Raw genomic sequence first — 15,125 nt, 5'->3', positions numbered from 1 at the left:
ATGGATAAACCCAGCCATTCGGTTGTTTCAACCCAGCAGTTGGGTTAAATCTTTGCCCAACCTGCTGGGTAGTTTAAAAAATTGTTTAAAAAATACTGTATTGCTTGCTTAAAATGAACCCAAAGTATGTTGGAAATTAACATTTATTAATAAGTTTAATGAATAATAATTAATCAATAAACATTTATTAACTGTTTATTAATAAATGTTCACCTTTTGATTATTATTGTTGCATCTAATTATGTGTCTGATTTTTAATTTTCAACCTATTTTGGGCTCATTTTAAACAATAGTTGGGTTAAATAAAACTGGTCAGCAAGTTGGGCAAATATTTAACCCAATCGCTGGGTTTGTTTTTAACCTGGCATTTTTAAATTGTAGTCATTATGAATGCGAAAAAATAAAATACAATTTAAAACATTTGTCTAAAATGTCACTTTTACTTAAAATGTCACTTTTCTAAATGAGAAAGTAATTAGTGTGTTTCATGTGTTACGGGAATAAAGCTTATGACAGGACACAAGAGTGAACAGAGGCTCGGGTCATCTACGTCCAACAGCTGGAATATGTCACATAAATCACAGAGACAGGGAGACATGTTGTGTTTGTTATGTGGTGAAATCAGTCTACTTTCATTCTAAGACATTCTGCTCGCGAGACATCACTGTCATTGAGGTCAGAAAGCAGAGTGAAATGTGAATTAGCTTGAGTCTGTGTGATCACATTCAGATGGAGAAGCTTCTAATTGCTCGAAAAAGCAGCATGTTCATGTGGTTCAGATCCTGTGTGAAGGCAAAAGTGTTTGTCTGCTTTACCACAACTACGGCAAAATTAAGCCCAGATCTGGCATCAAGGGCATCTGTCATCTTTACCCTTCCTCTCTCAGTCTGCAGTTATTCCCTCATTTGTCTTCATTATTAATTCTGTCCTGTCTTTTCTCAAGTTTCCGCTTTGTAAGCATACTTCAAGAACTGAGGCCGGCTGTGACACTTTTAATGAACTGTAATGAACTTTTAATAACTTTAAGTCAAACCAACATGCATCTGCCTACACTAAAGAAAAAAAGGTTGGGTTCAGCCCCATTCGCCCTCTTCCCAGCTGCATGGGATATTATGGTTTCGTTGTTTGACTATTTACCGATTTTAGGTTTTGTTGAAATTAAGTATAAAGTTCAATAATTAAAAAGGTTAACAGTTGTTACAATTCAGTAAAGGCAACTCAACATTTTAAAGGGGTGGTTGATTATGATTTCACTTTTTTTAGTGTGTTTTCACTTTAGTTAGTGTGTAATGTTGCTGTTAGAGCATAAACAACATCTGCAAAGTTACGACACTCAAAGTTCAATGCAAAGGGAGATATTTTCTGTTTAAACGGCTGGTAGGGACTACAACAAGCTTCTTCCCGGGTTAGTGACATCACTAAACTGAGAACATGCAACAAAGGGGCTGCTTTAGAGAAGAGGAAGAGTTGTTGTAGGAGAGTGTTGTTACCATGTCGTCATTTTACGCTGGACTGCTTCACAAACGAGGGTCAATTCAATGCTGGCTTTGCAGAAAAGATTAGCATGACGGCACATGCTAGTCAATGAGTTGAATCAATTGAAGTTGAATCATAAATTTATCCACTAACCGTTCAGAAATGTCCAGTTGCATTCTAAAGGTTGTAACTTCTTCCTGAGTCTCTCCATCAGTGTCCGACTCCGGTTTGAACAATGTAAGGATGAATACCGTTACTGACTAACGTCATTTTGGCTGTGTGAGATTCTCCAGCTTTGATGTTGTTGAGCAACCGAAGCGTGAGCTGTTAAAGCTCCGCCCTCTTCTGGAAAGTGGGCCGGGAGCATCAGCTCATTCGCATTTAAAGGGGCACACACAAAAATGGTGTGTTTTTGTTCACAGCCACAAGAATAATAAATGATCTATGGGGTATTTTGAGATGAAACTTCACAGACACATTCTGGGAACACCAGAGACTTATTACACCTTGTATAAGGGTTAAAGCATATAGGAACAAATCCAGGTTATCTTTAAGACAAAGACTGACTGAAGTGCTTTGTGCATGGATGCTAAACCTGCCTCAAAGACATCCAATTCCATTTCTTCCATTTCAACACCATCTCATGGAAGCTCATCCACCCTGGACAGCACCCCATACTCTTTTCACCCATATAAGTTCTGAAATAAAGGCCTTTCTGCATTGCTTCATGGCTATACTTCATTGTGTCTGTGTCTACACCCGACCAAAACTCACAGACTGGAGAAGACTGAGACTGAGCAGTCGCCCTACAGGGAATTCTCTCCATTATCATATGGAAAGAGCAAAAGGAATGACAAATGTGCCATATTTATTCTACTTATTTTTACACATTTTTAAAAAAATCTTGAGACCTTGGTGTACTGCATCTAGTTGTTTTTGAATGCAAAATCATGTCTCATAAGGTAAAGAGACCCACTGAAGCAGTTAGACCAGCTCTAGTACTGTTGTTTTCATGTGTTACGAAATCACAATAAACCATTAAATAGCTGAGGAACTGTTTCAGAAAAACACAGTTTGTCACGGTAATGGAACTAAACAAACAATGTGTTTGCCATAAACACCTGAACATGTAACACAAGACATCCCTGTTTAGGGATCCTAGTTTAGTTTTCCACTGGAGTTCTACTGCATGCTTTACACTAATTAGATGTGGGTGGATTTGGTTTAACAGGGCTTCCAGGCAGTGCTGGAGCTTGCTATGTTGGTATGTGTTTGCAAGTGAGAAACCCTGTTAGTTTCAATCTCCAGAAGTTGGAAAAATCCTGCATCAACAAGCAGCAAAGAGGAAATTGCCAAAAACTGTTCATAGTGTGTTAATGATTTATTTATCTATGTCACATTACGCCCTGGAAAATAAATGTGTGTACACATTATAGCCCCCATCATCAAAGTGAAAATAACATTTTAAAACAATTTGGAGGATTATTAAAAATTGGATATTTGGATATGTCTGTAGCTTTGCTAATCTAGATTGGGGAATATTTGCCCATTCCTGCAGAATTGCAGAATTGTTACGTAACAGTCGGGGTGTACGCCCCCAATATTTGCATATGCCAACCCGTGTTCAAAGCATTAGACAAGTGCAGCCAGTATTAACGTCTGGATCTGTGCACAGCTCAATCATCAGACTAGGTAAGCAAGCAAGGATAATAGTGAAAAATGGCAGATGGAGCAATAATAACTGACATGATCCATGATATCATGATATTTTTAGTGATATTTGTGAATTGTCTTTCTAAATGTTTCGTTAGCATGTTGCTAATGTACTGTTAAATGTGGTTAAAGTTACCATCGTTTCTTACTGTATTCACGGAGACAAGAGCCGTCGCTATTTTCATTATTAAACACTTGCAGTCTGTATAATTCATAAACACAACTTCATTCTTTATAAATCTCTCAAACAGTGTGTAATGTTAGCTTTAGCCACGCAGCATAGCCTCAAACTCGTTCAGAATCAAATGTAAACATCCAAATAAATACAATACTCACATGATCCGATGTATGCATGCAGCATGCATGACGAACATCTTGTAAAGATCCATTTTGAGGGTTATATTAGCTGTGTGAACTCTGTTCAAGGCAAGCATGAGCTCCGGGGGCAGGGGAGCACAAGAATTAAAGGGGCCGCAACCTATATATCTGCATAGTTAATAATGCCCCAAAATAGGCAGTTAACAAAATTAATTAAAAAAAATCTATGGGGTATTTTGAGCTGAAACTTCACAGACACATTCAGGGGACACCTTAGACTTATATTACATCTTTTAAAAAGAAGTTCTAGGGCACCTTTAAGGATAGGAAGGTGAATATCCTTGAGTGGCCAAGTCAAAGCCCTGACTTAAATCCGATAAAAAATCTGTGGATGGACTTGAAGAGAGCTGTCCATTGCCGCTCACCACTGAATTTGTCTGAACTTGAGAAATTCTGCAGTAAAGAATGGGCAAATATTCCCCAATCTAGGTGTGCAAAGCTAGTACAGACATATCCAAAAATATTAATGGCTGTAATTAAAGCAAAAGGTGGTTCTGCAAAGTATTTCATCAGTGGACTGATGACTTTTCCAACACTGTTATACTAGTTTTTCAGTTTTTAATAATCCTCCAGAATGTTTTAAAATGTTATTTTAACTTTGATGATGAGGGTTATACTGTGTACATACAGCTCAAAAAGTTAGACTTAATTCATTTTATTTTCCAGGGTGTAATGTGACAAAAGGTAAAGATTTTCACAGGGTATGATGACTTTCTATAGACACTGTGTGTGTGTGTATATATATATATATATATATATATATATATATATATATATATATATATATATATATATATATATATATATATATATATATATATATATATATAAAATATATTTTATATATATTTTATATATATATATATATATATATATAAAATATTTTAATAAGTAAAATATTAATTATAATGTATATATTATAATAAATATATATTGAACTTTATTTAAAAATAAACATTAATTAAATATTATTTATTAATATTAATATTTGTTACAAGTAAGTACATTTTTCTCATCACACATTACCATTTATGCACATGCTCAAAAGCATTATGGGTGGTGGAAGTACTGGTAATAGAAAGAATGCAAATTTTGCTAGTGCTTCCATGGTAACATGTCGGTCATACCCACAAACCGGACCTAATGAACAATCATTAAGGGTAATTACTGAACCATATAAACCAATTCAGTCGTGTCCATCATAGCCAAACACTGTGTGTGTCTGTGAGAGAGAAAGCGAGGGAATGGTACAAACTCTTTTTCTGCCTCTTGTGGTTTGGCCATGATGTGGCCAGTGTAACAGAGCCTCCCTATTTAAACTTTCCATCTACAACAGCAAATAACAACAAGTCACAGAGTATGTGTGTGTGGATACTGCCTTCATTCTCACATGAGAAAGACACACACTTCTCTGTCAAACTCACTATCCTGCCAAGTAACAGGTAATTTCATCTCTTGCACTGTCAATGTTGTCTCCATTATCACACTTTCACCACCATGCAACAATAGTCAGATAAATGGAAATCGAAATTTTCCTTAAAGCAACCATGGACAGAGAGAAACACTGGATAGAAATAAGAAAATGGCACTCGCTGCTTCCATGGATAATTATAAGCCACCTTCAAAACCAGAGCATATTGATCGTCTGGCAAGAGTCAAACAAGTAAAAAACCCAAGAGTACAAACCCAGGGAGAATTTGATGGTCAGCGTTAAACACTACTGAGGCTTTCAATGAAACCAGTACCGGTCTTATTCTGAAAAGTAGGAGCTTTTTGACAAGAAACATTTGGTTTGCACTACAAAAATACATTTATAGCAGCATAGACAGTGCCGAAGCAGCAACATAAAGGCATTTATTCAGAAATTACAATTATAGAAAGCTATAAAGTTTTATGTTTTAAATATGAAATTATAAATATAAATGAAATATATCATTATTCTGAAAAAAAAGTAAGTGCTTCTAACAGGGTACACTGATTTGCACTAAAAAAAATGAATTTATACCAGCATAGACAGCTGGAGGGATCTACAGAGGCAACATAAAGGCATTTGTACAGAAATTACCAAAAGTATGATGAATGAAAAATATGTATACAATATTTAATATATAAATAATGGTACCACTTTACAATATGGTTACATTAGTTAACTACATTAGTTAATATGAACTAATAATGAACTGCAATTCTACAGCATTTAGTAATATTTGTTAATGTTAATGTCAACATTTACTAATACATTATTAAAATCAAGAGTTGTATTTGTTAAAATTAGTTAATTCACTGTGAACTAACATCAACATGCAATGAACTGCTGTTTTATTAACCAACATTGGCAAAGATTAACAAATACAGTAACAAATGTATTGCTCATGGTTAGTTCATGGTAGTTAATACATTAACTAATATTAACAAATGAACCTTATTGTAAAGTGTTACCTATAACATTTATTTATATTATATATATATATATATATATATATATATATATATATATATATATATATATATATATATATATACATATATATATATATATACATATATATACAACATTGGCAAAGATTAACAAATCAAGTTCAAGTACAAAAACTCAAAATTTACAAATAAATAGTATACTGTAAAGTAAAGCTAGCGTTTTGGTGAGTAGAAGGTCAAATGTTGGATGTTGGGCATATGTGTATTTCTATTGATCTCTTTCTGTATAATATACTCCATATGTACTTCATCTATTGAATGGTGCAGGATAAATCTATTTTTCCTTTTCTTCTTTCTGTCTTTCTTTTTTACTTGCTCTCTTTTCATGCATGAAGACATGAAATAATCTGATTTGGCTTTTCCTGAACTTGGCATATCATAAGACCTGAAATTCATTCTGATCTGTTAGTGTATCTGTTGTAGGTGTTTTGAAAAAATATGCTTCATGTCACTGACATCAGGCCAGACAACACCACAGAAACACAGGAAACAAAGTCTGGAGCCAGAATTAAACACTGACCAGCTTTGGGAGACAGACTGAGAAGATGGGGATGGGCTGGGGGTCACCGGGAGTTGGGTGCATGTCTGATACTGTGGAAGACTAAGACATACAGTGAAAGTTTAAAAAAAAACTTTTAAAACAACCTTATCAAGATGGATTATAGCATGTGCTTGTGTGTAATCTGATTCCCGAAGTTCATGACAAATGCTAAATTCTCTGAGCGCAATCAGTGGAGTCATTTTGTGCCTGTTTACAATTGACACCACAGGTCAGATGCTAAAGATCAGAGGCCAGGAAGGGAATACAGGGAAGAAGATAGGAATGGAGAGAAGACCACAAGAGATGCCCCAAATAGAAATACTGATAGATGCGTCTGCAGCAGCTGAATTAAGAAGTGCTTGTAAACACACACACACACACACACACACACACACACACACCATGCTAGCAACTCACCATCCACATTACATTTACCAGCCTGTGTCTGAAGAAAACTCCACTCACACTGTATTATAAACAGTATGAATAATTCACAGGGTTTTGGTATCACAAATGTGGCATAAGCTGCACCTGAAGTGGCACATATACCAGAAAATTGCATTTACAATTACAATTAGAAAAAGCGTTATGAAATATTTCAAATATTAATTTATTAGTGTAAATATTATATTTTTCTAATATTTTAAATATAAAATGATGAGTTTACACTTTATTTTAAGGTGTCTTTGTTACACTGTAATTATACATTGAAGTACTAAGTAATATTAAGTAACTTCAAGTACTTACTATATAGGGTTAGGATTAGGCTTTGGTTTGGTTTAGGGTTAGTTGCATGTAATTATGCATAATTTATTTTTTATTACTATAGTAACTGCATGTAACATATATAACAATGACAACGTAAAATAAAGTGTTACCAATTATGAATGTAGAGACAAAAACGATGAATAAAACCAATTGTGAATAAAACATTAAATATTGACTCTGTCATGACAACGACAAGGCTGATGCACCTTCATTTACACAGAAGCAAAAATCAATACCATATACAATAAAATTATTTATTGCAATGCTCAGATCATCATGTTGCATTTATTAACACATGTAGTTTAGAGATAATTTGACAAATCACCTTTATCTTTTCTGAATTGTCATAAAGTAAAACAAACTCAGATAAAAACATTATACAGTATGAAGATAATTACGTTAGAGTATCCAGATAAACAGATCTGTAACACTTGTTTACTTAACATTTAAACACTTCAAATATAAATGCTTAGTATTAATAAAATAAAGTTAAATAACAAAAATAAAATAAAACCTTTCATACAAATTGCTTTTAAAATGTAAGTTTTTTTAAGACGATGGAAGCAGAAGGAGGTAAAGGATAACTAATTTCTGTAAAGCACATTTTCAGAGTTCAAAGTTCAGTAGAACTTACCTAAGGTCTATGCTTCACTTGCTTCTTAAAATATATCCAGAAATGATGACTAAACATGCAGATTGTGTCTGTAAGAAATGCTCACACGCTTCCTTTGAATGCCTACACAAGCCTGAGAGCTTCTTCAATCATTCACACATGTACACACTCTCTGCCACAGTGGGTAGAGCTGTGACTGAAGCACACATACAGCTGAAGAGAGAGAGAGAGAGAGAGAGAGGGAGGGAGCAGGAGGCTGTATAACAGAGAAAGACACGCTATAACTGTGAATAAAGATTCAATGGCACTCTAACCCTTTGGCATACATCCAGCCTACTCATTATTTTTCTCTTATTCATTCTCTCTTTTGCAAATCGTTTCAATCTCCAATGTTGTGTTCACCCTGCATCTCCTCAAATTAACATTCCCATGTCACAGGAACTATTTGACTTTGGTCTGCTATTTGAATTGGTCTTGAATTGAATTCAAGATTTCTTAGAAATTGAGAAACAACTCAGATTTGAGTACACAGTTTCTAGAGGTGAATGGAGGACATCTCTTAAAGGGACAGTAACATGGTTGGTCTCACATTGACATGCAACTGATCTATGATAAAGAATATAGAAAACAGTGTTGCATGAACATTATTTTCCAATTAAACTCAAAATTCTGGTTTAAAAAACCTTTATTCCAAAAATGATATTTACATTCTTCTCAGCTATACTGGGATATTCCTGAGTACATAAAATACAGCATATGCTAATATATATTCTTTTCCTGCTATTCCACTGTTGCTCGCTCTTGCCATTTATTGCAATACATATTACATGTAAGGGATAATTCACGGCTAGCTGTGCATTAAACAGTTTTAATGCAGCTAGCCATGGATATACCACGGTCATCTGCCAACATTGGCGGTTTTATTGCACACCTTCCAGCCAATCAATCCACCCAAATTCGGACAGACCATGGAATAAATATGTTTATGTTTTGGACAGTAATTTAATTGATTCCTGAATTCAGCAAGGTTGCATTAAATCGATCAAAATGGGCGGTGAACACGAAAACATTGTACTATGTCAAATAAATGCTGTTCTTTTGTTTTTTTCTGTTCAAGAATCCTGAAAAAAAAAATCATGGTTTCCAGAAAAATATTAAGCATTTCAACTGTTTTCAACATTGATAATAATATGAAATGTTTCTTGAGCAGCAAATCAGCATATTAGAATGATTTCTGAAGGATCATGTGACACTGAAGACTGGGGTAATTACATTTTAACAAATATTAAAGTAGAAAACAGTTATTTTAAATTGTAATAGTATTTCACAATATGACTTTTTTTTACTGTATTTTTGAACAAATAAATGCAACCTTGGTCAGAATCAGAGACTTCTTTCACAAACATTAAAATATCTTACTGACTATTAAATCATAGTAAATATATTTGGAAGTGCACAGATATAAATAAATATTCTGTTTTATTATATTAAAATCTTTCTATATTATATGTTGAATAAAGTGTTTGCATGACCCCAAAATTAGATTAAAGGAGTATTTGAGGCCCAGTATATTCTGTGTATTATTCTAGAACTCTATTGAGCTAAAACAATGGCCAAAAACAGAAAAACAATTTCTAGCTGCTTCAGCTCTGCTGTTGCCCATGCCAACATGTCCAGGTCACAGTCCAACGGGCACCATACCAACATTCCCTCACTGACACATTAACACAATGAAACAGGTTGCGACCATTGTTAACAGCCTGCAAACAGTGCATAATAATATATAAATATGCATGAAAAAGATAATTAAATATATATGCAAGAAATAACATAATTGCAATATTGTAATGTCAATCAAATCAAATTCATTCATGAATCAGATTTTCTCAATCTGAACAGAATCCAACAAAAATCCATTGCAAATATTTTACACTTTTGTGTCATTTAGTTGGGCCGTATTCAGTATTTCAGTAATCTTCAAGCATAGATAAATATAGAACTTGTAGTCTTGGTTAGAAGAGCCCACTTAACATGGAGCTAAAAGCAGAGCTAACGGCACCTGGTCTCTGTCAAACAGATGGCATTCACCTGTTTCATCAAGCATTCTGGGACAGTGAGAGACAGGATACAGAAGTAAACAGGCCGTCTTATCGCTGATCATTTTTTTGGAGCCGGCACAGGCATGTTATATTTGCACAAAAACATAATCGTGTTGTATACAGCACAGTTAATCCTTTATTTAGGGTGAGGTTTAGACGTGTTGTGGCATATTGAGATTGTAACATTTCGCAGACCTTCATGGTAAGTTAGACTCTCAGTCTTTCAGTCCATAAACAGGTGGAACACTTGGGTGGGGTATTTATGGAGCTTGTTGCACAGAGCTCAGAAAGTACACATACTCCCAGAAACACACACACACACACACACATGCACACAACAAGAGACACACACTCATATCTGTGCATCCAGGCATTTTCAAACCAGCACACAGTGGTACAGAATGATGCACAAACGCATCCACACCCACTTTCATATTTAGAAAAAACTCTAGCATCAAGAAGTGTGATTGAATGACTACTTTCTCCTTTACTAACCCTCCTGCAAGATTTGCATGTACACACTCGCTGTCCCACACCTCAACAGTGCCCTCTCTGTGTTTATTTATCTGACCAATGTGGTGCTCATGTTTCACAACCATTCCTATAGAAAGAGGACAAAGTGATACAGGTAGAGGAAACACAAACATTATTTACTTTATGGATTAGTTTTACATTTGATTATTTTAGGTAAATTGGATTATTTATACCTTTACCTCAGAGTAAAGAAATAAAAAGTCAATTGTGAGGTGTTTAAAATAAATAAAGCTCACTATGAGATATTTACACTGCAAAGGCAGCACAAAAGCAGCATCTAGTGTTTCCAAAAGCGAGTTGTTTACTCTGTAATCAACCTTTTACCAGTTTAACCCATTCAGGCCAGTTTGCGGAATGGTTGCAAGTATTATCATGTTGACAGGTTAATCAGCCTTCCTTCATTTACAAAAATTAAAGTCCTATTAGAGGCGACTCTGACACTAGGTGTGATATGATGACATTTGTGATGACATTTACGCTTTTTAATGGTTGGTTAGTGTTCATTTGCTCTGATTTTTGTTGAACCCATTTAATATTGCAATTATTATGCTCTTTCTTTTCATTGGCACTTCTCGTTCCCCCTGACTCTCATCCTTCTATTCAAAAGGTTTTCCAAAGGTCATCTCAGAATCATCTCAAAATGCTTTTCCAATCACCATGACAACCTTCACATTTCCCCAAGGAAAGAACACAAAGTAAAACAAACACTAGTCCTCTCCGGATGCATTAAGATGCTGAATAGTACAAGTTGAGCAAACAACACTCTAACATTGCACTCTAAATAAACACACCATTAATCTGACAGATAAATATAAATACAAGGGTTAATGATGACTATCATCTATTCAGTGAAGTTAATGATGGTGAAATGCAACATTGAGAAAGACTGTGTTCAAAGACCAGCACTGAAGCTCAGATTAGATTGACGAAAGGTTTCTCTGGATTTTGAGCTGGTAAAAAGGTTCCTTTGTGTTTCTGTTTGAGTTTATACAGCAGATACATTGTGTATTTTACAGTTCCTCCCAATTCTCATGTCTCTGGTGTGTCCCTGTATTAATGTGTTGCACACAAAGTTGGAACAGAAAGTCATCTTTCTTCCTGTACTGTGTGTGTTTGGGGTTGAAATATGGACTTCATTTGTTTGTAAATCAAAAGCTGAAGAAAACAATAAAACTAGATCAACTGCAGAGACACGGTCACAAACTCTCACTGACATCTGCCTCAAACACACATTCATTTAATTTGGCTTTTGAAATCACTAAGGCTTTCCAACACACACACAAATCAACATATGCCCAAAGGCCAAATGAGCTACAAAGTTGACATGCTCAGTACAGAGTCAATGTACAAATCATACAGATCCGAATCTGATGGAGGTCTTCTAACTGCTGTTAAACAGACCCATTCAAGGACACACACACCCTCAGAACTGATGTCATCTCTCATGCAGGAAGCTTTTTCTGGCTTCGTTTTGCCTCCTTTTGCTTCTGGACATCTGCTGAACTGTATCTGTTAAACGGTTCAAAGATTTCCATAACATTCTCTAACAATAGCCTAATGAGTCTTTACATTGTGTTCACAAATATGTAACAAGTTTAAGTTGTTCAGATCATATCATCATGTGAGATATAAGGTAACTCTGCAAGATATAAAGTCACAATGCAAGATTTACTGTAAAGTCACACTGCGATATATAAAGTCACTCTGCGATATATAAAGTCACTCTGTGAGGTATAAAGTCACCCTGCAATATATAAAGTCACTCTATGAGATATAAAGTCACCCTGCGAGATATAAAGTCACTCTGTGAGATATAAAGTCACCCTGCAATATATAAAGTCACTCTGTGAGATATAAAGTCACCCTGCGAGATATAAAGTCACTCTGTGAGGTATAAAGTCACCCTGCAATATATAAAGTCACTCTGTGAGATATAAAGTCACCCTGCGAGATATAAAGTCACTCTGTGAGATATAAAGTCACTCTGCAGGATATAAAGTCACTCTGTGAGATATAAAGTCACTCTGCAAGATATAAAGTCACTCTGTGAGATATAAAGTCACTCTGCAGGATATAAAGTCACACTGTGATATACAAAGTCACTCTGTGAGATATAAAGTCATTCTGCAAGATATAAAGTCACTCTGCGAGATTTAAAGTCACTCTGTGAGATATAAAGTCACTCTGCAAGATATAAAGTCACCCTGTGAGATATAAAGTCACTCTGCAGGATATAAAGTCACACTGTGATATACAAAGTCACTCTGTGAGATATAAAGTCACTCTGCAGGATATAAAGTCACACTGTGATATACAAAGTCACTCTGCAAGATATAAAGTCACTCTGCGAGATTTAAAGTCACTCTGTGAGATATAAAGTCACTCTGCAGGATATAAAGTCACTCTGTGAGATATAAAGTCACTCTGTGAGATATAAAGTCACTCTGCAGGATATAAAGTCACTCTGTGATATACAAAGTCACTCTGTGAGATATAAAGTCACTCTGCAAGATATAAAGTCACTCTGTGAGATATAAAGTCACTCTGCAGGATATAAAGTCACACTGTGATATACAAAGTCACTCTGTGAGATATAAAGTCATTCTGCAAGATATAAAGTCACTCTGCAAGATTTAAAGTCACTGTGAGATATAAAGTCATTCTGCAAGATATAAAGTCACTCTGCAAGATATAAAGTCACTCTGTGAGATATAAAGTCACTCTGTGAGATATAAAGTCACTCTGCAGGATATAAAGTCACACTGTGATATACAAAGTCACTCTGTGAGATATAAAGTCATTCTGCAAGATATAAAGTCACTCTGCGAGATTTAAAGTCACTCTGTGAGATATAAAGTCACTCTGCAGGATATAAAGTCACACTGTGATATACAAAGTCACTCTGTGAGATATAAAGTCACTCTGCAAGATATAAAGTCACTCTGTGAGATATAAAGTCACTCTGTGAGATATAAAGTCATTCTGCAAGATATAAAGTCACTCTGTGAGATATAAAGTCACTCTGCAAGATATAAAGTCACTCTGTGAGATATAAAGTCACTCTGTGAGATATAAAGTCACACTGTGATATACAAAGTCACTCTGCAAGATATAAAGTCACTCTGCGAGATTTAAAGTCACTCTGTGAGATATAAAGTCACTCTGCGAGATTTAAAGTCACTCTGTGAGATATAAAGTCACTCTGCGAGATATAAAGTCACTCTGTGAGATATAAAGTCACTCTGTGAGATATAAAGTCACACTGTGATATACAAAGTCACTCTGCAAGATATAAAGTCACTCTGCGAGATTTAAAGTCACTCTGCAAGATATAAAGTCACTCTGCGAGATTTAAAGTCACTCTGTGAGATTTAAAGTCACTCTGTGAGATATAAAGTCACTCTGCAGGATATAAAGTCACACTGTGATATACAAAGTCACTCTGCAAGATATAAAGTCACTCTGCGAGATTTAAAGTCACTCTGTGAGATATAAAGTCACTCTGCAAAATATAAAGTCACCCTGCGGGATATAAGGTCACCCTGCAAGATATAAAGTCACTCTGTGAGACATAAAGTCACTCTGCAAGATATAGTCACAAGGTAATATATGAAGTCACTCTGCGAAATATAAAGTCACTCTGCAAGATATAAAGTCACACTATGAAGTCACCCTGCGAGATATACTGTAAAGTCACACTGCAATATATAGTCACTCTGTGAGATATAAAGTCACAATGCAAGATATACTGTAAAGTCACACTGCAAGATATAAAGTCACACTGCGAGATATACTGTAAAGTCACACTGCGATGTATGAAGTCACTCTGCAAAATATAAAGTCACCCTGCGAGATATAAAGTCACTCTGCAAGATATAAAGTCACACTGTGATATATGAAGTCACTCTGCAAAATATAAAGTCACCCTGCAAGATATAAAGTCACTGTGTGAGATATAAATTCACTCTGCAGGATATATAGTCACACTGTGATATATGAAGTCACTCTGTGAAATATAAAGTCACCCTGCGAGATATAAAGTCACTCTGTGAGATATAAAGTCACTCTGCAAGATATAAAGTCACTCTGAGAGATATAAAGTCACACTGTGATATATGAAGTAACTCTGCGAGATGTACTGTAAAGTCACACTGTAATATATAGTCACACAGCGAGATATAAAGTCTCACTGAGATATATAAAGTCACTGTGCGAGATATAATTCACACTGCGAGATATAGTCACAATGCAAGATATACTGTAAAGTCACTCTGTGAGATATAAAGTCACAATGCAAGATATAAAGTCACACTGCAAGATCAAAATTGTGAGAAACTTCTCTATTATTTCTATCTTCTGTCATAATTCACTCACCTTAATGTTATTCCAAACCTGTATTTGGAATGTATCTTCTGCAGCACTAAAAATATTCTGAAGAATGTTTTAACTGTTTCAACACTGTACCCTACTTTCATTGTGTGGATGAAAAAACACTGTGACTTTTTTTGTTAAAAAAAAATAATAA

At 35.1% G+C, this 15,125-nt stretch overlaps 1 protein-coding gene across 5 annotated transcripts in view; it reads right to left on the bottom strand.

Annotated features, from left to right (window-relative positions):
• The window catches only part of palld (palladin, cytoskeletal associated protein), a 114,412-nt gene that overhangs the window by 74,572 nt on the left and 24,715 nt on the right, over positions 1-15,125 (bottom strand). Inside the window, exon 1 of one of the 5 annotated variants that reach the window (XM_067383733.1) lies at positions 7,989-8,153. The exons of the other annotated variants lie outside the window; for them this stretch is intronic. The gene's annotated coding sequence lies outside the window, so the exon portion shown is untranslated. Of the gene's footprint in view, positions 1-7,988; positions 8,154-15,125 lie in introns of those variants that run through there. 5 annotated transcript variants of the gene reach the window in all.

This window comes from Chanodichthys erythropterus, chromosome 4, assembly GCF_024489055.1.
Source record: "Chanodichthys erythropterus isolate Z2021 chromosome 4, ASM2448905v1, whole genome shotgun sequence".
Taxonomy (NCBI): domain Eukaryota; kingdom Metazoa; phylum Chordata; class Actinopteri; order Cypriniformes; family Xenocyprididae; genus Chanodichthys; species Chanodichthys erythropterus.
The sequence above is the reverse complement of the archived record's forward strand: the minus strand, read 5'-3'. Positions and strand labels throughout refer to the sequence as shown.